Source organism: Triticum aestivum, chromosome 3A (genome assembly GCF_018294505.1).
Source record: "Triticum aestivum cultivar Chinese Spring chromosome 3A, IWGSC CS RefSeq v2.1, whole genome shotgun sequence".
NCBI lineage: Eukaryota > Viridiplantae > Streptophyta > Magnoliopsida > Poales > Poaceae > Triticum > Triticum aestivum.
Genome location: NC_057800.1, coordinates 498968671 through 498989684, shown reverse-complemented (window position 1 = coordinate 498989684; position 21014 = coordinate 498968671).

The following is a 21014-nucleotide window of genomic DNA, read 5'->3' as shown; positions in this document are numbered from 1 at the left end:
ATCACATCACAACATGCCCTGCAAAAACAAGTTAGACGTCCTCTACTTTGTTGTTGCAAGTTTTATGTGGCTGCTACGGGCTTAGCAAGAACCATTCTTACCTACGCATCAAAAACCACAATGTGGTATAGTGATTGCTTTTTGATCTTCAGAAAGAACCCTGTTCATTGAATCCGATTCAACTAAAGTTGGAGAAATAGACACCCACTAGCCACCTGTGTGCGAAGCACGTCGGTAGAACCAGTCTCGCGTAAGCGTCCGCGTAATGTCGGTCCGAGTCGCTTCATCCAACAATACCGTTGAATCAAGAATCAACTAGTGATGGCAAGCAATATGTATATACCCACGCCCAAAACTCCTTTGTGTTCTACTCGTGCATATAACATCTATGCATAGACCTGGCTCGGATGCCATTGTTGGGGAACGCAGTAATTTCAAAAAAAAATCCTATGCACACGCAAGATCTATCTAGGTGATGTATAGCAACGAGAGGGGAAGAGTGTTGTCCACGTACCCTCGTAGACCGTAAGCGGAAGCATTATGACAATGCGATTGATGTAGTCGTACGTCTTCACGATCCGACCGATGCTAGCATCGAAGGTACGACACCTCCGCGATCTACACACGTTCAGCTCGGTGACGTCCCGCGAACTCTAGATCCAGCTGAGTGTCGAGGAAGAGTTTCGTGAGCACGACGGCGTGATGACGGTGATTATGAAGCTACCGGCGCAGGGCTTCGCCTAAGCACTGCAACGATATGACCGAGGTGGATTATGGTGGAGGGGGGGCGCACACGGCTAAACAATGTCAACTTGTGTGTTCTAGGGTGCCCCCCCTGTATAAAGGAGCAAGGGGGGAGGTCGGCCGGCCCTTGGGGTTCCCAATGAGGGGAGGAATCCTCCTCCTAGTAGGAGTAGGATTCATCCTTTCCTAGTCCTACTAGGAGGGGAAGGAAGGAGTGGGAGAGGGGAAGGAAAAGGGGAGCGCCACCCCCTCCTAGTCCAATTCGGACTCAAGGGGGAGGGGGCACGCGGCCTGCCCAGGCCACCCCTCTCTCTCTCCACTAAGGCCCATCTAGGCCCATTAGTTCCCCGAGGGGTTCCGGTAACCCTCCGGCACTCCGGTTATATCCGAAACCACCCGGAACACTTCCGGTGTCTGAATATAGTCGTCCAATATATCAATCTTTATGTCTCGACCATTTCGATACTCCTCGTCATGTCCGTGATCACATCCGGGACTCCGAACCACCTTCGGTATATCAAAACACATAAACTCATAATATCGATCATCATCGAACGTTAAGCGTGCGAACCCTACGGGTTCAAGAACTATGTAGATATGACTGAGACTCATCTCCGGTCAATAACTAATAGCGGAACCTGGATGCTCATATTGGTTCCTACATATTCTACGAAGATCTTTATCAGTCAAACCGCATAACAACAGACGTTGTTCCCTTTGTCATCGGTATGTTACTTGCCCGAGATTCGATCGTCGGTATCTCAATACCTAGTTCAATCTCGTTACCGGCAAGTCTCTTTACCCATTTCCGTAATGCTATATCCCATAACTAACTCATTAGTTACATTGCTTGCAAGGCTTATAGTGATTTGCATTACCGAGAGGGCCCAGAGATACCTCTCCGATACACGGAGTGACAAATCCTAATCTCGATCTATGCCAACTCGACAACCACCATCAGAGACACCTATAGAGCATCTTTATAGTCACCCAGTTAAGTTGTGACGTTTGATAGCACACTAAGTGTTCCTCCGGTATTCGGGAGTTGCATAATCGCATAGTCATAGGAACATGTATAAGTTATGGAGAAATCAATAGCAACAAACTAAACGATCATCATGCTAAGCTAATGGATGGGTCAAGTCAATCACATCATTCTCTAATGATGTGATCCCGTTTATCAAATGACAACTCTTTGTCCATGGCTAGGAAACTTAACCACCTTTGATCAACGAGCTAGTCAAGTAGAGGCATACTAGTGACACTTTGTTTGTATATGTATTCACACATGTACTAAGTTTCCGGTTAATACAATTCTAGCATGAATAATAAACATTTATCATGATATAATGAAACATAAATAACAACTTTATTATTGCCTCTAGGGCATATTTCCTTCAGGTGGCTGATGCTGAGGATCCTTGTTTCCATGCCCGCATGTAGCAAGATCTTTACTCGAGTTTCGTCCATGGTCGTGGACTTGCTCCTCATATATACCTGGATCTTCAGTTCATGCATGATCAACCTGCCATGTTCCCTGACAATGCGGTCAAGATCATTGATGATAGGACTCTAGGTCAAGCAATGACCTTCAAGTGTGATTGGAATGAAGCTGCCAACCTTTAGTTCTAAGCCACCTGCTTCTTTGGGCCAGACAACACTCTCACATGGATGACTGATGACACTGTGCTGAGCATCACCTATGACAATTTTGTTCAGATTTTGGGCTTCTCCGGTGTTGGTCATCACATCCACAGTACGGATCCTCACTATAGGCCCAAAGGGATTGATGCTTGCATGTCTCTTCTTAAGCATATCTCTGAGCTCACTCCAGAGGAACGTGCATATCCACCCAATGGGACATCCATTTTCCAGTCTCCCTACTGCATTCTCTATTAGTGTGTGCTTCGCACTCTCTATCCTAAGAAGGTAGATCGCTCAAGGGCTCGCAACTACTGCATTGATTTGATAGTCCATATGCATGATGCACCTACTGAGCCTCTTGACACAGCCCACTATATTTGGCATGAGATCCGTCTCTCCGGTTTTCTTCGGACGCGCCAATTCCCTCATTCTCCATTCATTCAGGCAATAATTGATCACACTGCTCCATTTGAGGTTGCTGAGACCGTTGTGCATTCCATTTGGTAGCCTCCTGTTCATATGCGCATGGCCACTCCTGCACCGGCTGCTGCACCTCGACCGCCTAGGAAGTCTGCTGGTGGGTCTCTGTCGGTGTCAAAACCGGCGGATCTCGGGTAGGGGGTCCCGAACTGTGCGTCTAGGATCGATGGTAATAGGAGACAGGGGACACAATGTTTACCCAGGTTCGAGCCCTCCCTATGGAGGTAATACCCTACGTCCTACTTGATTGATATTGATGAATATCTACCACGAGATCGTAATGGCTAAACCCTAGAAGCCTAGCTTGTATGACTATGGTAATGAATGTATCCTTTCCGGACTAACCCCTCTGGTTTATATAGAAACCGGGGGGGGGGGGTCTAGGGTTTACATAGAGTCGGTTACATAAGAAGGAATCTTCATCTTCGGTCGCCAAGCTTGCCTTCAACGCCAAGGAGAGTCCAATCCGGACATGGGTACAGTCTTTGGCCTTCATGTCTTCACAACCTATCAGTCCGGCCCACGGATAACAGGCCGGACGCCCGAGGACCCCTTAGTCTAGGACTCCCTCAGTAGCCCATGAACCTGGCTTCAATGACTAGGAGTCCGGCGTGCAAATTGTCTTCGGCATTGCAAGGCAGGTTCCCTTCTATTCCGAACTTCAAGATAGTCTTCGGATGCGATGATAGTATCCGGAACTTTCACACACCATACATAACCGCAGAGAGAATATATTTTTACACGAGTTCCATCCGCTGACAACTTTTTATGACATCACGTCTGCCCGGTCACAATTCCAAACCGCTTCCATGTTTCGACGCCCCACGTCCCGAGACGCGGTTGCCATTGGCAGGTCTTGTCAAAGCAGAGATCGTGTCCCCTTATCGCGGGATCCTCATCAATGTGGGCATGGGTAACCCAACCGTGTTGTTTATACAGCCCTTGGGAATAGGTGAATCTTAAGGCGACTGAGGAGGCGCTTAATATTCATTGCCTTTATAAGGGGATAAGGATTCCCTCTTCCTCTCTCACGCCTTCTCTCTATCTCTGCCCTTCCAATCTCGAGCTCCAGCACCCAAGTTCTCATCTCCTTTCCACTCAAGCAACTCAAGCAACCATGTACGGATCCGGAGGCCAGGGCAAGTGGATGGTCTCCTCCACCAAGGAGGAGGACATTACTGAGCTCCGGGCGGCCGAATATTTGGCGAAGGAGATCACTCATCGCCTGTCGACCGAGGGACAAGTCGTCCCCACACCGGAGCCCACCGAGAGGGTAGTGTTCATCCCCCATTTCTTCTGCGGACTAGGGTTTCCACACCACCCTTTCGTCCGCGGGCCGATGTATTATTACGGGATAGATTTCCATGACATGTTCCTGAATTCCTTCCTCGACATCTCGGCGTTTATCGTCATGTGTGAGGCCTTCCTCCGCATCCAACCCCACTTCGGGATGTGGCTCAAAGTCTTTAACGTGAAGCCAAAGGTGGTGGATGGCCAGCACGCGGAGTGCGGAGGAGCCATGGTGAGCAAGCTGTCTAACGTCTCCTGGCCCAAAGGTACTTTTGTGGACACGGTAAAGGAGTGGCAGAAGCAGTGGTTCTACATCACAGAACCTCACGGCACCACCTGGGCCGCAGCCGCCGAATTCCGCTCCGGCTCTCCCATGCGACTCACCTCCTGGGCCGAGAAGAGTCCGGACTGGGGTTCCCCTAATGAGGTGATAGCGCTGTAGACTCGCATTCAAAGCATGGTAACCAAGAAAGTCAAGCTCGTTGATGTGATCCAAGTGATGCTAGTTCGTCGGATCCTTCTGTTCCAACGCCGAAGCCGTCCTCTGTGGGAGTTCAACCCGAAGAAGCATCAGACCCTGGTGAGGCTCTTCGAGACTACTCACGAAGGCGCATGGAAGTTGCTCTATAAGGGCAACAAGAAACCACCGGCCACGGATTCAGACCATGGTCACGATTGTAAACACCTCGCTAGCGAGGTATGTTATTTTTCGATGCACCCCCAACTTAATCGTTTCAAGGATGATGTCTGAGCTTATCATTGCATTTCCAGGGCTGGATGGAGAGGGTGAAGCGGATCCAGTGTCCGGCTCCGCTGCCTGAAGAACCGGTCATCCCGCGTCTAGCAAAGATGCTGGTGTCGGTGCCTTATAAGGCGCCAGAGAAGAAGGCCAAGGGGGGCCAAGAGTGGCCCCCGTCGCAAGGGCACTTCGGACGTGACGTCCGAAGATGACGAAGCTCATTCCTCTGTCCCTGAGGACAATGGCGAGGAAGAGGAGGAGGAGGAGGAAAACAACCCTCCTCCTGAGGAGAGGAAGAAGAAGAGGGCGGCTTCGGCGCATCCGGAGCCGGAAACGCCCAAGAAGGGGAAGAGCGTCCCAGCGGTCAATACCGCGTGGGACATTGATAGTAGTCCGGAAAGACTCCCCCGCACTAAGCCCCAGGCCACATCATAAGTGACATGGCTTGCTCGTGCGCGCATCTGTCCCTTTCTCTTCATTACCTTGACATAGTTAATTGTACTATTGCAGTCCGGCCCGCGACCTTATCCAGCGATCCTCATCTGGAGGTTCGTTGGCTCCGTCGGAGATGGCAGCATGTCGCCACCGCCTGCTTATTCCCCCGGGGCCAGGGATGACACCGAAGTGTTATCTCAGAGGACTGCTCTGAACCGAGGAGGAACCCAGGACGCTGTCCAGGAGGCGCCACAAGGCGATATCTCCATTGCCGGACACATGGAGGAGCCGATCCCCATGGAGACTGGCGAAGAGGGCCGCATCCAGTTCGGCCCTCAGCCAAATATGATTCCGGAGGCCCATATGGCTCCGGAGCTGGGCGAGAAGCCCCCTTTGAAGGAGGGGGGTGTGCTGCTTCCACCGATGGCCCCTGTCCATCCAGGGGCGCCGGATAACCTGATGGAGGCGCTTCGAGGCGCCTCCGTCGTGGACGAGCACCGTGTCCTTATGGGTGCGGTGATCGAGAAGATCCAGTTCGCCAAGAGTGGACTGAATGAAGCCTGCAGCATCCTGTTGACGGGTTTCGAGGTAAGAAAGAGAAAAAAACCATGTAGATAGTAGCCCCTGAGACATTGTCCGGTGTTCGGTAGGAAGAACCGGATAGAGGATCAATGTTTTGTTATGATAGACTAACGTAATATGTATGAATAAGCAGGCATCGTTGTTGGCCGCAACCTCACATGCTTCCGAAGTCTCTGAACTGAGGCAGAGGCTAGAGCGGATCGAGAACGAGCTCGGCGAGGTTAAGGTTCAGCTCCAGGAGAAGCAAGGTGAGTGACGACTTGTTGCTTGTTCGGAAAGGATAGGCGCTGCATATTGACTGTAGTGTCGTGATATGTGCATGAGCCACAACCGAGGTCGAGGCCCTAAGGAAGGCCCTGGGCGAGGCCGAGGAGAAGGCTATCCAGCAGCAAGCCGCCCGTAAGAAGCTCAAGGCCCGAGTCAAAGAAGTTCAGCAGGAGCTCCAGGATGCGGTCAAGAAATGCGAAGCCTTGGAGCATGATGCATTGGTTCAAGAGATCAAACTTGTCAAGGCTCGTCAGAGTGTGGAGACCGCATGAAATGAGGCCTAGGCCGCCCTCCAGGAGATCCAGGAGGCCAAGAAGATCATGGCGGGTAAGGCATTTAAGATGCAAAGCAAGTATGCGGAGAAGCAGTACCTTTTACTAACCCGGGTTCGGAGTTCCCCGGGGGCTTTTGCGGATTTACCATGCAGTGTATCAGACGCCACGGAGTTCTATCGAACGGAAGGAGGGGGTTCTACGGAGAAGCTATTCTGGTCGCAGTATGCGGCGCTAGGGCATCCCATGTCCTTCACCGATCAGCTGAAACAGCTGGTGGAGCTCCATAGGGTGCCCGAACTAGCCATGAAGGATTTCATAATCCGGCTATGGCTAGCCGAAGCTATGCCAAGCAGCTACTTCGGACTCATGAGGCGGATGGTGAACGCATGTCCTCGGCTGGACGTCGTCAAGCGCTAGGCCTGCATTGAAGGTGCACGCATGGCCTTCACCCGTTGCAAGATGTGGTGGGCGAATATGGACGTCGTCGAGGTGACCAGAGGGCCACCAGAGGGCAAGGAGCACCGCACAACCGAATGGTATTTTGCGGATGTCTTGGAGGGGTCTCGCCTTGTGGCAGCACAATGTTCACAGGACGTTGTATTCGAATAAATGTATTCGTGTTGCCTTTGCCTTGTATTATGAGAACAAAGCCTGTTTTGTAATGTAATTTTGTTATGCTTTGAATTGTTTCCTCCTCTGTGACCGTGTTGTATGTAATCTGAGGGTTGGCCAGTCATCGGCTTCTTCCCCCACATAGGTAGTACGGAGATGTTCGGGATGGAAGCTAAACAATCTTGATCCAATTATATGGTCCTTGAAGGAGTTGTTTAGCGCAACGAACAAGGCAATCAGACTGTACGACTTAAACACCCTCACTTAGCCATAGGAGTTTTATTATAAAGCATGGGCGCAACCCCTGGTTCAAATAGGGTGCTGTCAGCATGTGATCAGGAAGTGCCGATCTTTCGCATAATGCGGAAAAAATCTCCAACGATTTGGAACCCTCGAACAGCTGACCGGCTCTCGCCGTATCATGATAGTCAGTTTTCGGCTTTCTCTACTGAGGTGCTCATCTGGTCAAGGCCAGGGCACAATCGCAGTAGTTCTCCCTTTACTACCCTAGCCGATTTAGCGGAATGTAGGGTAGCAAGCACAGGAGCCGGGCAACCCAACTATTGACCAAAGACATGATTCAGAACCAATGCATATAATGCTAAATTCGGGGTGCCAAAGTTATCTTTAAGGATTGTTTGGACTTTGTTGCCATATCGTGGGGCGATGGGGAGCCCCTGGTACCAGAGTGTAAGGTTGCTAGGAAATAAGTAATATAAAGTAAAACAAAGGGAGAACAGAGATAAGATCTGGAGCCCTTGAATTTGGATCATGAACTGTTTCCGTTATAGTTGAGTTAATGCGTCTAAGCACATCGGTACAAAATAATGCAATAAGCAACCAGCTATTTGACATGCCATACTCGAAGGTCCTAAAAACGGTTAGCCTCTAGGGCTTCCCATGTACGCCTGTGCTCCGTGTCAATCCGGTGTGTTTGTCCTTTGACGGGATCCTTAATCAGGCCATCAAAGGAGGCCCCCGTAGGAGAAACCTGAAACAAGGGAAAAGGAGATAGTAAAGTTATATGTGTGTCTGGGGTCGGTCTAGCCGAACCTTGGATCCCGGGATAGCTTGTGCCTCCATCGATGCCCATGGAATTTTGAGTGCGCAGTTATGGACGCATGGTATGAATGCTACTACCTCATCGGGACTGGGACGAAGGCTGAATTGCTAATCGAGCTCTTGACGAGCCGCGCTGCCCTGTTGCAGTGTAGTCTGAACACTCTTAATGATGTCCGGGGGCTCGGCAGCCAGGCTATGATGCTGCTTGAGAAGGCCGCTTTGTACCTCTGCCGCTAGGGCGGCGGTGTGCTCCTCTGTTTGGAGGGAGCGTTCAATATTGCCATTGACTGTTATGACTCCGTGTGGATCGGGCATCTTGAGCATGAGATAAGCATAGAGTGGCACTGCGTTGAATCTAGCAAACGCAGTTCATCCGAGCAGTGTGTGGTAGCCGCTGCGGAAGGGGACGATATTGAAGATTAACTCTTCGCTTCGGAAGTTGTCCGGAGAACCGAAGACCACCTCCAGTGTGATTGAGCCCGTACAGCGGGCCTATACGCCTCGTAATGACTCCTTTAAAGGTAGTCTTTGTTGGTTTGATTCGTGAGGGATTAATACCCATCTTCTGCACTGTATCCTGATAGAGCAGGTTGAGGCTGCTACCACCGTCCATTAGGACTCGTGTTAGGTGAAATATGTCAATGATTGGGTCAAGGACCAGTGCGGCTGAACCGCCATGCCGGATACTAGTTGGGTGATCTCGACGATCAAAGGTGATCGGGAATGATGACCACAGATTGAATTTTGGGGCGACTGGCTCTACCGCGTAGACGTCCCTAAGTGCTCACTTGCGCTCCCTTTTGGGGATGTGTGTAGCGTATATCATGTTCACCATTTTGGCTTGAGGGGGGAATTTCTTCTGCCCTCCAGTGTTTGGCTGTCGGGGCTCTTCGTCCTCGTCCTCACTTTGTGATCCCTTTTCTTTGTTTTCGGCATTTAACTTGCCAGCCTGTTTGAAAACCCAATAGTCTCTGTTGGTGTGATTGGCTTGTTTATCTGGGGTACCATGTATCTGGCATGGACGATCGAGTGTGCAATCCAGGCTGGATGGTCCCTCACTATTCCTTTTGTAGGGCTTCTTTCGCTGTCCGGACTTGGAGCCGCTGAATCCGGCGTTGACGGTGGTGTCATTGATGTTGTCGCCATTGCTTTCGGCGTTTGTGTCTATTGCGTCGGAGCTTGCCGGTGCTGTTCTTGGCCTCGGAGGGGCCTGTCTCGCTGACTGTGTTTTTGCTACGAGCCAGCCAGCTGTCCTCACCCGCGCAAAAGCGGGTCATGAGTGCCATGAGGGCTGCCATGGACTTCGGTTTTTCTTGGCCGAGGTGGCGTGCTATCCATTCATCACGGATGCTGTGTTTAAAGGCCGCTAGGGCTTCGGCATCCAGACAGTCAACGATCTGGTTCTTTTTGGTTAGGAACCTAGTCTAGAATTTTCTGGCTGATTCTCCAGGTTGTTGAACTATGTGGCTTAAGTCATCTGCATCGGGTGGTCGAACATATGTACCTTGGAAGTTGTCAAGGAAGGCCTCTTCCAAGTCCTCCCAGCTGCCGATAGAATTCTCGGGCAGGCTATTCAGCTAGTGTCTAGCTGGCCCTTTGAGTTTCAGTGGGAGGTATTTGATAGCGTGGAGGTCATCTCCACGGGCCATGTGGATGTGGAGAATAAAGTCCTCAATCCATACTGCGGGATCGGTTGTTCCGTCGTATGATTCAATATTGACGGGCTTGAACCCCTCGGGGAATCTGTGATCCAGCACCTCATCTGTGAAGCAGAGAGGGTGCGCGGCGCCTCTATATCAGGCAGCATCACGGTGCACTTCCGATGGAGTCCGTCTGCGGTTATCGGCCCGGGTGTGACTAGGTTTGTCACGTCCGAATAGGTAGCCGTCATCCCGAGTCGGGAAGTGTCCTCGCGATCCGTAGATTGATCTAGTGTGTCCTGCTCTACAATCCAGCTCCTGCCGAAGGTCGTATGTATGATCCAGAGCTGTTATGTCCCTATTTTTGCGAGGTGGTGGGGTGGGATGTTGTTCGGCCTAAGTTGTTGTTTTATCCTGTCCGCGGGGTGGTCGGTCCGCCGCACTATCCCGACCGCGTGGTGGTCGGTCCGCATTGCGTGAGGGAAGTATGGGATCTAGTGCCTCCTCATCAAACTGAGGTAGCAGTCTGCGCTTTGGGTAACTCTTGGCTAGAAACTTGAGGCTGTATTCTTCGGCTGTCAGGACATCAGTCCACCTATCAATGGGCAGGTCTTGATCAGCTTGGAGCTGCTGCTACTTCTTCTTCAGGCTTCTTACAGTGGCTATTAGCTGGCACTTGAAGCACTCCTTCTCGAGGGGTGCCTCAGGCACAATGAAGTCCTCATTGCCAAGGCTCTCATCATCCTCGGAGACTAGACGATAACTATCAATGTCTGGGTCATTGGGCATGGCCTGTTTATCAGGGTTGTCTTGCCCGTTGTCTTGTTCCTCCTGTTCGGATGCATCCCCGACAGGGTCTTCATTGTTTTCGGCGTCGCCCAGAGTACTATTTTCTCTAGTGCCAGTGTTGCCATCATTTGAGCGACGAGGCTTAGAGCGGCGTTTAGGGCGCCAGCGTTTGGACTATGTCTCAGAAGGTTTATTCGCAACTGGATCTCCTTTGTCATTGTCGCTAGCTTTTTTAGGTGTGTCGACCATGTACACATCATACGAAGAGGTGGCCATCCACCGTCCAGTGAACAGTGGGTCTTGGCCTTGCTCCATGTCGGCATTGTCGTCCATACCATCGATGTCTTCGGAGCCGTAATCAAGCACGTTGGTTAAGTCATCGATGGTGGCTATGAAGTGGGTGGCGGGTGGGAAGCAAAATTCCCCGTATCAGCCTCTAGTTCGAACTGAACATAGTCTGGTCGTGAGTCCTTCTCCAAGGATAAGTTCTTTAAAGAGTTTAGCACATCACCCAAAGGTGAGTGCTGGAAGATGTCTGTGGCGCTAAATTCGAAAATCGATAACCGATCCAGCTCGGTGTCCACAGGCGTACCCGGTCTGGGACTTATAGCCGGAGACGAATCCGGAGTTCCATTGATGCAGATATTGCGGGGTGCCGAGTCTGTCGTGGCCTCGGATGGCACAATCTGCTCCGGTTCTGAGGCTGTTGTAGCAACAGGGACCATCTCCTGGACATGATCCGATGATAGATTTAAGTCATGTTCATCGGGGCGAGGGGGAGCGATCGTTGCGGTCTCAAATCCATTGAAGATCAAATCTCCATGGATATCCGCGACGTAGTTAAAGCTTCCAAATCTGACTTGGTGGTTAGGGGCGTAGCTATCGATCTGCTCCAGATGGCCAAGCGAGTTGGCCCGCAGTACGAAGCCGCCGAACACGAAAATCTGTTTGGGGAGGAAGGTTTCTCCTTGGACAGCGACGCTATAGATGATTGAAGGGGCCATCGAACCCTTTGTTGATGGCACAGTGGAACTATCAATGAAAGCACCAATGTCGGTGTCAAAACCGGCGGATCTTGGGTAGGGGGTCCTGAACTGTGCGACTAGGATCGATGGTAACAGGAGACAGGGGGCACAATGTTTACCCAGGTTCGGGCCCTCTCTATGGAGGTAATACCCTATGTCCTGCTTGATTGATATTGATGAATATGAGTGTTACAAGAGTTGATCTACCATGAGATTGTAATGGCTAAACCCTAGAAGCCTAGCCTGTATGACTATGGTAATTAATGTGTCAGTGCGGAACGACATCTATGGGATCACGAGGATCCCTACTACGGTTAGCGGGGCACGGGGTCATGAGAAGAGCGGATCAAGCAGGTAGCACACGGTTCGTTTATCCAGGTTCGGGCCGCGAGGATGCGTAAAACCCTACTCCTGCTTTGGTGGATTGTATATCTGTGTTCTTGAGCTAGCTATGGGGCGTGAGGAGCTCCAAAAAGCCAAATCCTTCTCGTGGTCGCCTCAGGCCTCCTTTTATAGGAAAAGGGGTTGCCACAGTGGCACACAGGAGGTGGAAAGGGAACAGTGATGCGAGGTTATCCCTCGCATTACACGACAAGGCGCATTTAATGCATCTTGCTTAGGTGTCCTTGCTTTATCGGGGACGGGGGAGAGATCTGCCTCGTCCGTTGTCGCCGCTCCTTCTTGTGTCGACACGCGCCCTGGCCAGCGATGCCTACGACGCCATGTAGGTAGGCAGGCAGCTGAGGTGGCGCAGTGGTGGGTCTTCATGAAGACCTGTATGCCACCACGCAGGTGCCTGCCCAGCTGGTTGGGTTGGCCACTGCATGCATGTGGTGGTGGAGGTTTAGTCGACGTGGGCCTGATGGTGGCCCTGCGGGTGTCCTCGGCAAGGGCCTTGCCAGGGCCCCGGCAAGGGTCTTGCCGAGGCGCCTGCTGTCATCCCCGGCAAGGCGCTTGCCGGGGGCCTTGTGGTCTTCCTTGGCTGGGATCCCGCCAAGGGTTGTCGTCTCCTTAGTGCGTATCTGATCTTGAATGTCTTCACAAAGATCTGCATGCCGCCATGGGGGTGTCTCCCGAATCCTTGCCCTTTGGGGGTAGTGGACTCAAGGGTGACTCGCTCCGTAGGCGCGGGACGAGTCGCCGCGGCAAGGGTCTTGCCGGGGCTGCTAGAACTGTCTCCCGGCAAGGATCTTGCCGGGGGAGTCCGCTTCGTCCCCTTTGCTCTTCATGGTCTTGGCCTTGGCGTCATAGTTCTCTCGAGCTTCGGTCTTACCCTGGCTCACCTCCCTTGCCTTGCTTGGTGTGGTGGTGTCCGCGGCTCGGACTGCCCGTGCACATTTATAGGGGTACAAAAAGTGTACCCCTCTTTTTGTACACCGACAGGAGCCCCCAGGCCTGGTCCACACATAAGCGCAACGCGTTGTTTGGGCTAGGCCCAAAAACGGTGCACGGGCAGGCGAGTCGGTTTTTACTGCGGTAAGATTCTTCATGCGTTGCGCTTCCCACGATTCCCGCGCGTGGCGCGGCGTGGGGAGGCGCGTGTGATGTGGGCGGCATGCGTGGGGTTGGTTCCCGCAGGCATGCGTCATGTCGTAGTTAATGTGAAAGGAGGCGGCCCGTGTTTTCCCCCATAAAAAAGGAATAACCGCGGGCGCGCTGCTCACTTTCTCCTCTTTCCTCGTGCCTTTTCCAATCTCAGAGCCACCGTTTCCTCTCTTCCTTCCTTCCTAAGCTTCCGCCGTCACCCGCCATCATTGCTTCGCCATCCCCCTTCCTCAGCCCACTAAACTTCTTGGTCGCCATGGCGCCCAAATCCGTCAAGGGCAAGGGGATGGCTAAGGGCGCTGGGACTGTGGAGCCGCCGGAGAGCACGCTGTCGGGGACCGGACGAAGTCCACCTTTTTCTTCCCCTCGACGGTTGATGTTCAAGAGCTCCAGGCCTCCTTCAGGCCCCTATGGGGAGCGAATACGGGGGGAGATAATTCGGGACACCCGGCGACGCGCGTCATCCCTGCTGCTTGCACCGATCCTGCTCCAAATAGGTATCCCTTTTTTGTCGATTATCTTTCTTGCAGGTTATGCCCCCCTTTCTCCAATTTCTTCTGCGATGTTATGCACACCTTCGGCTTTCACCTCTTGGATTTTACTCCGAATGCGGTGGCGTGCATGGCTTTCTTCGCGCATCTTTGCGAAGGCTTTGCTGGGGTGCAGCCCAACACGGTGCTCTTCCGCCATTACTTCTTCCCTCGGATCCAGCCGGGAGATGCCGTCTCTGGTTGCGTCACCTGGATCCCAAGATCCAAGGGGGCGTACCCGGACGGTGCCGTGAAGGAGAGGTGGGAGGAATGGCGCGGCCGGTGGTGCTGGAATGAGGATGAAAACCCGCCGGAATTCTGCAAGGTCCGCCAAGTGCCACCGGTCCGTGGCAGCGATTGAGCGATGTCGATGCCGCCGACGGGAGGCTCACTGTCGCCACCACCAGGATTCTCCGGCTCACCCGGGCTGGACTCACCCTTGAGATGATCGGGCGGACTTCATTCGTCGCCGGATTGCCCCGTTGCACAACAAGGGGAGGCCAGCTTGGCTCTTTACGAATCCGGCTGACATTATGCGACTCCGCCCCGGTCTCGATCACAACTTCACAGTGTTGGCGCATGCCCACTTCTGCTAGCGGCTTTTCCAGCTTGATGTGGGTCGCGATGGCGAGGTCGAGTGGACCGGCAAGGCCGCGAGGGCTGCCGCAAAGGTTGGCAAGGCCCTCAAGGGGCCGTTTTTCAAGCTGCCAGCGGGGGTGGTCCCATTGTGCAACAATTCGCGTCGGTCCGAGATCATCGCCATGATGCCGGACTGTAATGCGCACGGCCATGTCCCAAGCTGGAAGGAGCCGAGGGACGCGGATGTGCAGCAATTTTTTGACACCCTGATCGAGGTGTATGTTAATGCTGACGCCGAGCGGTGGCTTGTCATGGACACCACTCAGGCAGAGCTGGACTACATCACCACTAGGGCGAGGGAGGCACAGCTTGCCATGGAGGCCGGCAGCGCCGGGGGTGTGGAGGACAAGGCCGCAACGGCTGCGGAGGAAGAGGAGCTCACCCGGTGGGCGGCGGCCTCCGGGAAGGTCAGCAGCGCCGACACTGGAGCTCCACTTATCGAAGACGCGGCCGACGAGTCGTCGTCGGAGGAGGACGTGGCGGCGGGCTCGACGCCAACCAGGGGAAGAGGGCGAGTCCTGCGGCGGGCTGACTCTGGCGAGCCGGTTCGGCCTGGCAGGGTTACGCGGCCTCAATTGACCCTGGAGGGGTCTGGGCGCCACACGAGGGCCACGGCAGCCAAGAGGCTGACGAAGGCCGCCGAGAAGAAGAAGACAACAGCCCCTTCCTCATCTAGGCGCGCACAAACCCCATCGTCTTCACCTCCTCCGGCAGATGTCGACTCGGATGTTGACGCGGAGGTCACTTTTGATCTCGGGCCTCTCAGCCCGAAGAGGAAGAGGAAAGTGGCGGAGGAAGACGAGATAGATGATGAGTAAGTACTCCGTCCCTTACTGCCATTTCCATTCCCCGGAATCAAATCACTTATCTTGATCCGTTTTTGCTTTTGCAGGGATGCAGAAACGTTGGCCCAGAGGGCGAAGAGGGCGAAGGCCTCGGCGAGCAGTCAGCCCCCGGCTGGGGCTTCAACGACGCCACTGGTGATGTCGAGTATCCCGGACAGCAGCCCCTGTCACAGCCCCCAGCGTAAGTTCGTCATCCTCCTCTTACTCGACATGTGGTAGGCGTTCGGTGCTATGGTGTTGACCTTGCCGGGTTTGCAGGAGGGGAGCGGCAGCAGGAGGAGCCGCAGAGGGCTACCCCCAACACACCACCCCAATCGACTACGCCACCGGGAGGGGCGTCCCCGGCAAGGGCATCAAGCACGGAGCCCACACCCATGGAGGAAGAGGGGAACTTGGGCGCTAGTGACTCTGCCACAGCGCCGGATGCTGGCGGGGATGGGACTTATGCTTCACAGCCTGGCACTGGTGAGTCGCCTGTCCTCTGTCTCTGTTTTTCCCTTATCCTTTTTCTTGGCTTCCATGCTCCCATTACTACCCAGGCCCTCCTTCAACAGGTATGGAGGACGTGGATACCGTTGCTGGGAACATTGCTGAGGAGGCCGCCAAGGATGCTGCCGAGGTCGCCGCTGATGAGGCCGCCAAGGATGCTGCCGAGGACACCGCGGCGGGGGCCGCCAAGGCGACCAACGAGGCTTTTGCCGAGGGCGCCAACGGTGGGCCTGCCAGGGAAGCCGGCAAGGCCACCGCTGAGGAAGAGGCGGTTGATGATCAGCCTCCCTCCTCCTCAACCTCGGGCCCCGGCAGGTATTTGAAGGTGGGCGACGATCTTTTCGTCCACCTCCCAGGGGCGTCAAGTTCCCGGGAGCCCGCCGAAGGGGAAGTTTTTGACGGCGAGGTCCTTGCCGCCACCGGGCTTGAGGTTGTCGATGAGCCGGGCGTTGGCGGTGATGGTTCTCCAGAAGAGCAGCTTTTCCGCGCTATGGGGGCCAACTTCCGAAAACTCCAGGCGCTCTACCGTGTCCGTCTGGACAAGGTTAAGTCTAGGACGGCAACGGTGGACCAGGCGGAGGTGGATTTCAAGGCGTGCGTTGCTGAGACGCAGACCTGGTTCCACCAGACTCGCGAGGAGTAGAGGGCCTTTCAGGAGGAATTGGCCAAGCGCAATGTCGAGCTCACCATGAAGATGGCTGACATCGAGAAGGCCCAGGAACAGGCGGTGAACTTGGCTGCCGCGGCCGAGGCCGTCCGGAACTAGCATCAAGCCGCACAAGATTCCCAGGAAGAGGACCTCACCGCGCGTGAGGCGAAGCTTGCCGCAGCGCTCTGTGGCAAGGATGAGGAGCTCGAGGCCCTTGTCACGCGGCGGACTCGCGAGCTGGAGCAGAGGCACAAGGAGGCACTCGATGCCCAGGCTCTGGCCCATGTCGGCAAAGTAAGGGAGTTGGAGGTGGCGCAGGACGAGCTGAAGGAGCAGGCCCTCAAGCTATCCAACGAGAAGAGCACGCTCAACAGCGCCTTGGTGGAGGCGCAAGGAGCGGTCATCAGCAGGGCTGGGGAGCTCTCCGAAGCGCAAAACTCCGTCAGAGATCTCAAGCTGAAGCTAGAGGATCTCGAGAAGATGTTGTCGGAGAGCAGGGCTCGGGAGGGGACCTTGACCAGTGTCGGTGTACTAGAGTAGGGGTACCCTACTATCCCGAACTTGTGCACAGGCAGTCGCAGCATCCCGCGGCAAGGCTTGCCAGGTGACCGCCAAGGTCCTCCGTGGTTCCTTTGGAGCCATTCAAGAACAAACTATCCAAGCCAAGGAGACAAGACCCCGGCAAGAGGAGCTTGCCGGGAAGGCCAACAAAGGCATCTCAAGACCCCGGCAAGAGGAGCTTGCCGGGAAGGCCAACCAAGGCACCTCAAGGAACTTGTCGCGATGCGCCACGCGTCCCGGCAAGGCCCAGTGAGCGGCAAGCTCCCGGACGCGACAAGACAACGACCGCGGCAAGGCGCTTGCCGCGGCAAGCTACCACTCTGTGCCCGCGCTCCAGCACATCCATCAACGTGTCGCTCTGGGACCCTTCCAGGCATACGTGGCGGGAGGCTGTGCAGCCAGGGGTGCGCGGTGGCAAGCGGCGCTGACAAGATTGCCATCGTGGCAAGCGGTGGCGTCCCTGACGGTCCCTTTTGCATTGTTTAAGCGATGCAGACGGGCATTTAATGCCCTTGTCCCCTGCCATCAGGGTTAGGTATGATACACTGTAGCAGGTAGCTGTACCTACCGCAGCACCTTTCCATTTTTACCCTTGTCTACGTTGCCACCTGTCGGTGACCCCTTGAGCATATAAAAGGAGGCCCATGCGCAACGTAGAGGGGGTTGGCTGATGGGGAGAAAGAGAACACTCACGCTCGGTCTCGTTAGCTGCTGGAGTGTACTGTAGCACTCCGCGCTCCCGAGCAAGAACTCAATACAAACCACAAAGCAGGAGTAGGGTTTTACGCATCCGTGCGGCCCGAACCTGGGTAAACTGCTCGTGTGCTTCGCCTCGATCCGCTCTTCGTGCGACCTCCGCCCCCGCCGAACCGAAAGGGACTCGGTCCGCCGGTCCCATAGGTGCTCGTGGATCAGAACCCCGGCATCTTTGGCGCGCCAGGTAGGGGGCGTCGAGGTTGTGTGAACCAGATCCGGCGTTCACGCCAGCTAGATCTTCATCATCTTCATCGACATGTCGCCAAAGAAGAAGGCTTCGGAGGCGACTGCTCCGTCCGCGCTAAACCCACCACCGCCGGAGCAAATGGCTGATGGGGCAGACGCCGGCGGAAGAACGGGCGTCGACAAGGGAGTTCACGGTGCTGCTAGGTCCAAGGACAAGGCTGCGCTGCCCATCGGCGGCGTAGCCGGCTCCCGCAACGACCGGGCGCACTCCAAGACCTCGGCGTCCGTACATGCACCGCGCCCATCTCAGGAGGCGCGGGACCGGCAGCGTCATGGTGCTCACAGTACCATGCGTTTGCTGGACCAAGATCGAGCTAGTGGATCTCGGAGTGCTCAAGACCAGCATGCACACCAACATGCTGGCACGAGCGAGGCACGGTCGCCCGGACGGGATACTGCTCCTTCTAACTATGTTAGCCAGGGGAACCAGGCGGCTTGTCGTACGCGGTAGGTTGCCTCGCGAACCGGTGGGGGTGCAACCACTGTGCACTCTCCGCCCCGAAGGCCAAGATCACCGACTCGCCGGATCCACCTCGACAGCGACTCCACCGCGTCATCAGATCCACGAGCTCGTCGCGATCAGTGCCAAGTTCTTCACGAACGACAGCAAGAAGACGCTCGTACTTGCATCGAGCGCCGAAGAGAAGCACGACATCAATCGGACCAGCGCGCTGGGCCCTCTGTCGACATGCATGCGCCAGGGGAACCAGGCGGCTTGTCGTACGCGGTAGGTTGCCCCGCGTTTACTCGTGAGCTGCGGCAAGTCCAGTGGCCCAGCATGAAGAATTTCAAGCCAGACGTACCAGAGAAGTACGACGGCAAGTCGCATCCGTCGGAGTTCCTCAGCATCTACACCATCGCGGTGCAGGCTACCGGGGGACGGGACGACAAGATCCTTGCCAACTACTTCCCGCTGGTGCTCAAGCCCAACGTCAGGTCCTGGCTCATGCACTTGCCGGACAACTCCATATCCTCCTGGGCAGACCTATGCCATCAGTTTGTCGGCGCCTTTACAGGTGGCCACAAACCTCATGGCCAAGAGAGTGACCTTCATCTGCTTGCCCAGAAGGAAGGAGAGCCCCTGCGCAAGTACATTCAGAGATTCAGCCGTGTACAGCACAACATCCCAAGATGTCCACCCTGCCGCGGTCATCAGCGCGTTCCATCAGAACGTGCGTAACCGTAGGATGCGGGAGGAGATGGCGATGTGCAAGATCAGAGACGTCAGTGAGCTGTATGCCCTGGCCGACAAGTGTGCACGTGCTGAGGAAGGGAGGAAACTCCCCGGAGAGAATACAGGAGCGGGAGGATCTGACAGCGAGGATGTTGCCCCGGCAAAGAAAAACCGGCGGCGGAACAACAGGAAGAAGAAAGGCAAAGATGTGCTAGTCGTTGAGCAGTCCGGCAACGAAGGTGGCGCCAAGAAAGCCAAAGCTGGTAGCTCCGGCAAGGAGATTGCCGCATGCACCAACTGCCAGACTGTGGCGGTCGCCGACAAGCAGGACGGCACCGACAAGCAGTATTGCAAGATCCACCGCACCAAGGGCCATGACCTCCAGAGCTGCAAGAAGGTCGAACAGCTTGTCCAGCAGCAAAAGGCTGAATACGAGCGACGCGACAAGGAGAGGGCCCAAGGAGGCGCTGGAGAATCCGGCAAGAAGCGCGCCGGCCGGGGAGGACGCCGCGGCAAGGCCAAGCAGCGGCAAGGAGACAGACCTCCCCGCGGCCGCGACAAGGATAAAGACGACGATGACGACGAAGACATGGATGATGTCGAGACCAGTGAGCAGGAGTTCCAGAAAGCCACAGAGGTCTTGTGCGTTGACGGTGGTGCTTCTCTGCATACTTCACACCGCCAACTCAAGCAGTGGGTGCGGGAAGTCAATGTGGCGGAACCACCTGTCGAGTCGCGCAAGCTTTTGAAATGATCCAGCACGCCTATCATCTTTGATATTGAGGACCACCCTGATCGCACAACTGCGGTCGGGTGCTTGCCGATGTTGGTTTCACCAACTATCTGCAACCTCAAGGTCACTAAGATGCTAGTTGACGGCGGGGCCGGCTTGAACCTGATCTCCTTCGCTGTACTCCAGAAACTCCAGATCCCTGACAGCGAGCTTGAAGAGACCGGCACATTCCAAGGAATCAACCCGGGAAGGAGCAAGCCGAAGGGAAAGGTCACGTTGCCAGTAACATTTGGCAGCGAGGTGAACTTCAGGACTGAGAGGGTCACTTTTGACGTTGCCGATTTTCCATTGCCTTACAATGGGATACTCGGCCGTCCAACACTCGCCAAGTTCATGGCAGCCTCTCACTACGCATACAATATGCTGAAGATGCCAGGCCCGATAAGCGTCATCTTTGTCCCTGGCGACAAGAAAGATGCTCTTATCTGCGTCGACAAGATCTACCGGGAAGCGGCAGCCGCAACAGATCGCAAATCACTTGCCGTTGAAGCTCCCGGGGGGAGAAGAAGAAGAAGACCAAGTCCGGCAAGAGCTCTGATGCCCACTCCGGCAAGCGCACCTCTTCGGAGTGCTGCGCTGCCGTCGAGGACGCACCATCGAGCTCCACCGGCAAGTGTAAGAAGACAATGGCAGCTCCGCCAGAAACCAAGAAGGTGTCCGCCAAGGAGGACGACACTGGTGGTACCTTCACCATCAGCGCCACTCTCGACCCTAAATAGGAAAGCGTGCTCATTGCTTTCCTGCGGGCGAATGTCGACGTGTTTGCGTGGCAACCGTCCGACATCCCCGGTGTTCCCAGGAAAGTAATTGAGCATCATCTTGCCGTTTGTCCTCATGCGCGGCCCGTCAAGCAGAAGGTCAGGAAGCAAGCAGTGGAGCACCAAGAATTCATCGCAGAAGAGATCAAGAAGTTGGAAGCAGCAGGCCTTGTCAGGGGAGTGCTCCATCCTACGTGGTTGGCCAATCCTGTAGTCGTGCGCAAGGCGAACGGGAAATGGAGACTTTGTATCGACTTTACCGATGTTAACAAAGCTTGTCCCAAAGACCCATTTCCTTTGCCGCGCATTGACCAGATTGTTGACTCCACGGCCGGATGTGATTTGCTTTCATTTCTTGACGCATACTCAGGATACCATCAGATCTTCATGGCAGAAGAGGATGAGGAGAAGACCGCATTCATCACTCCATGTGGCACGTACTGTT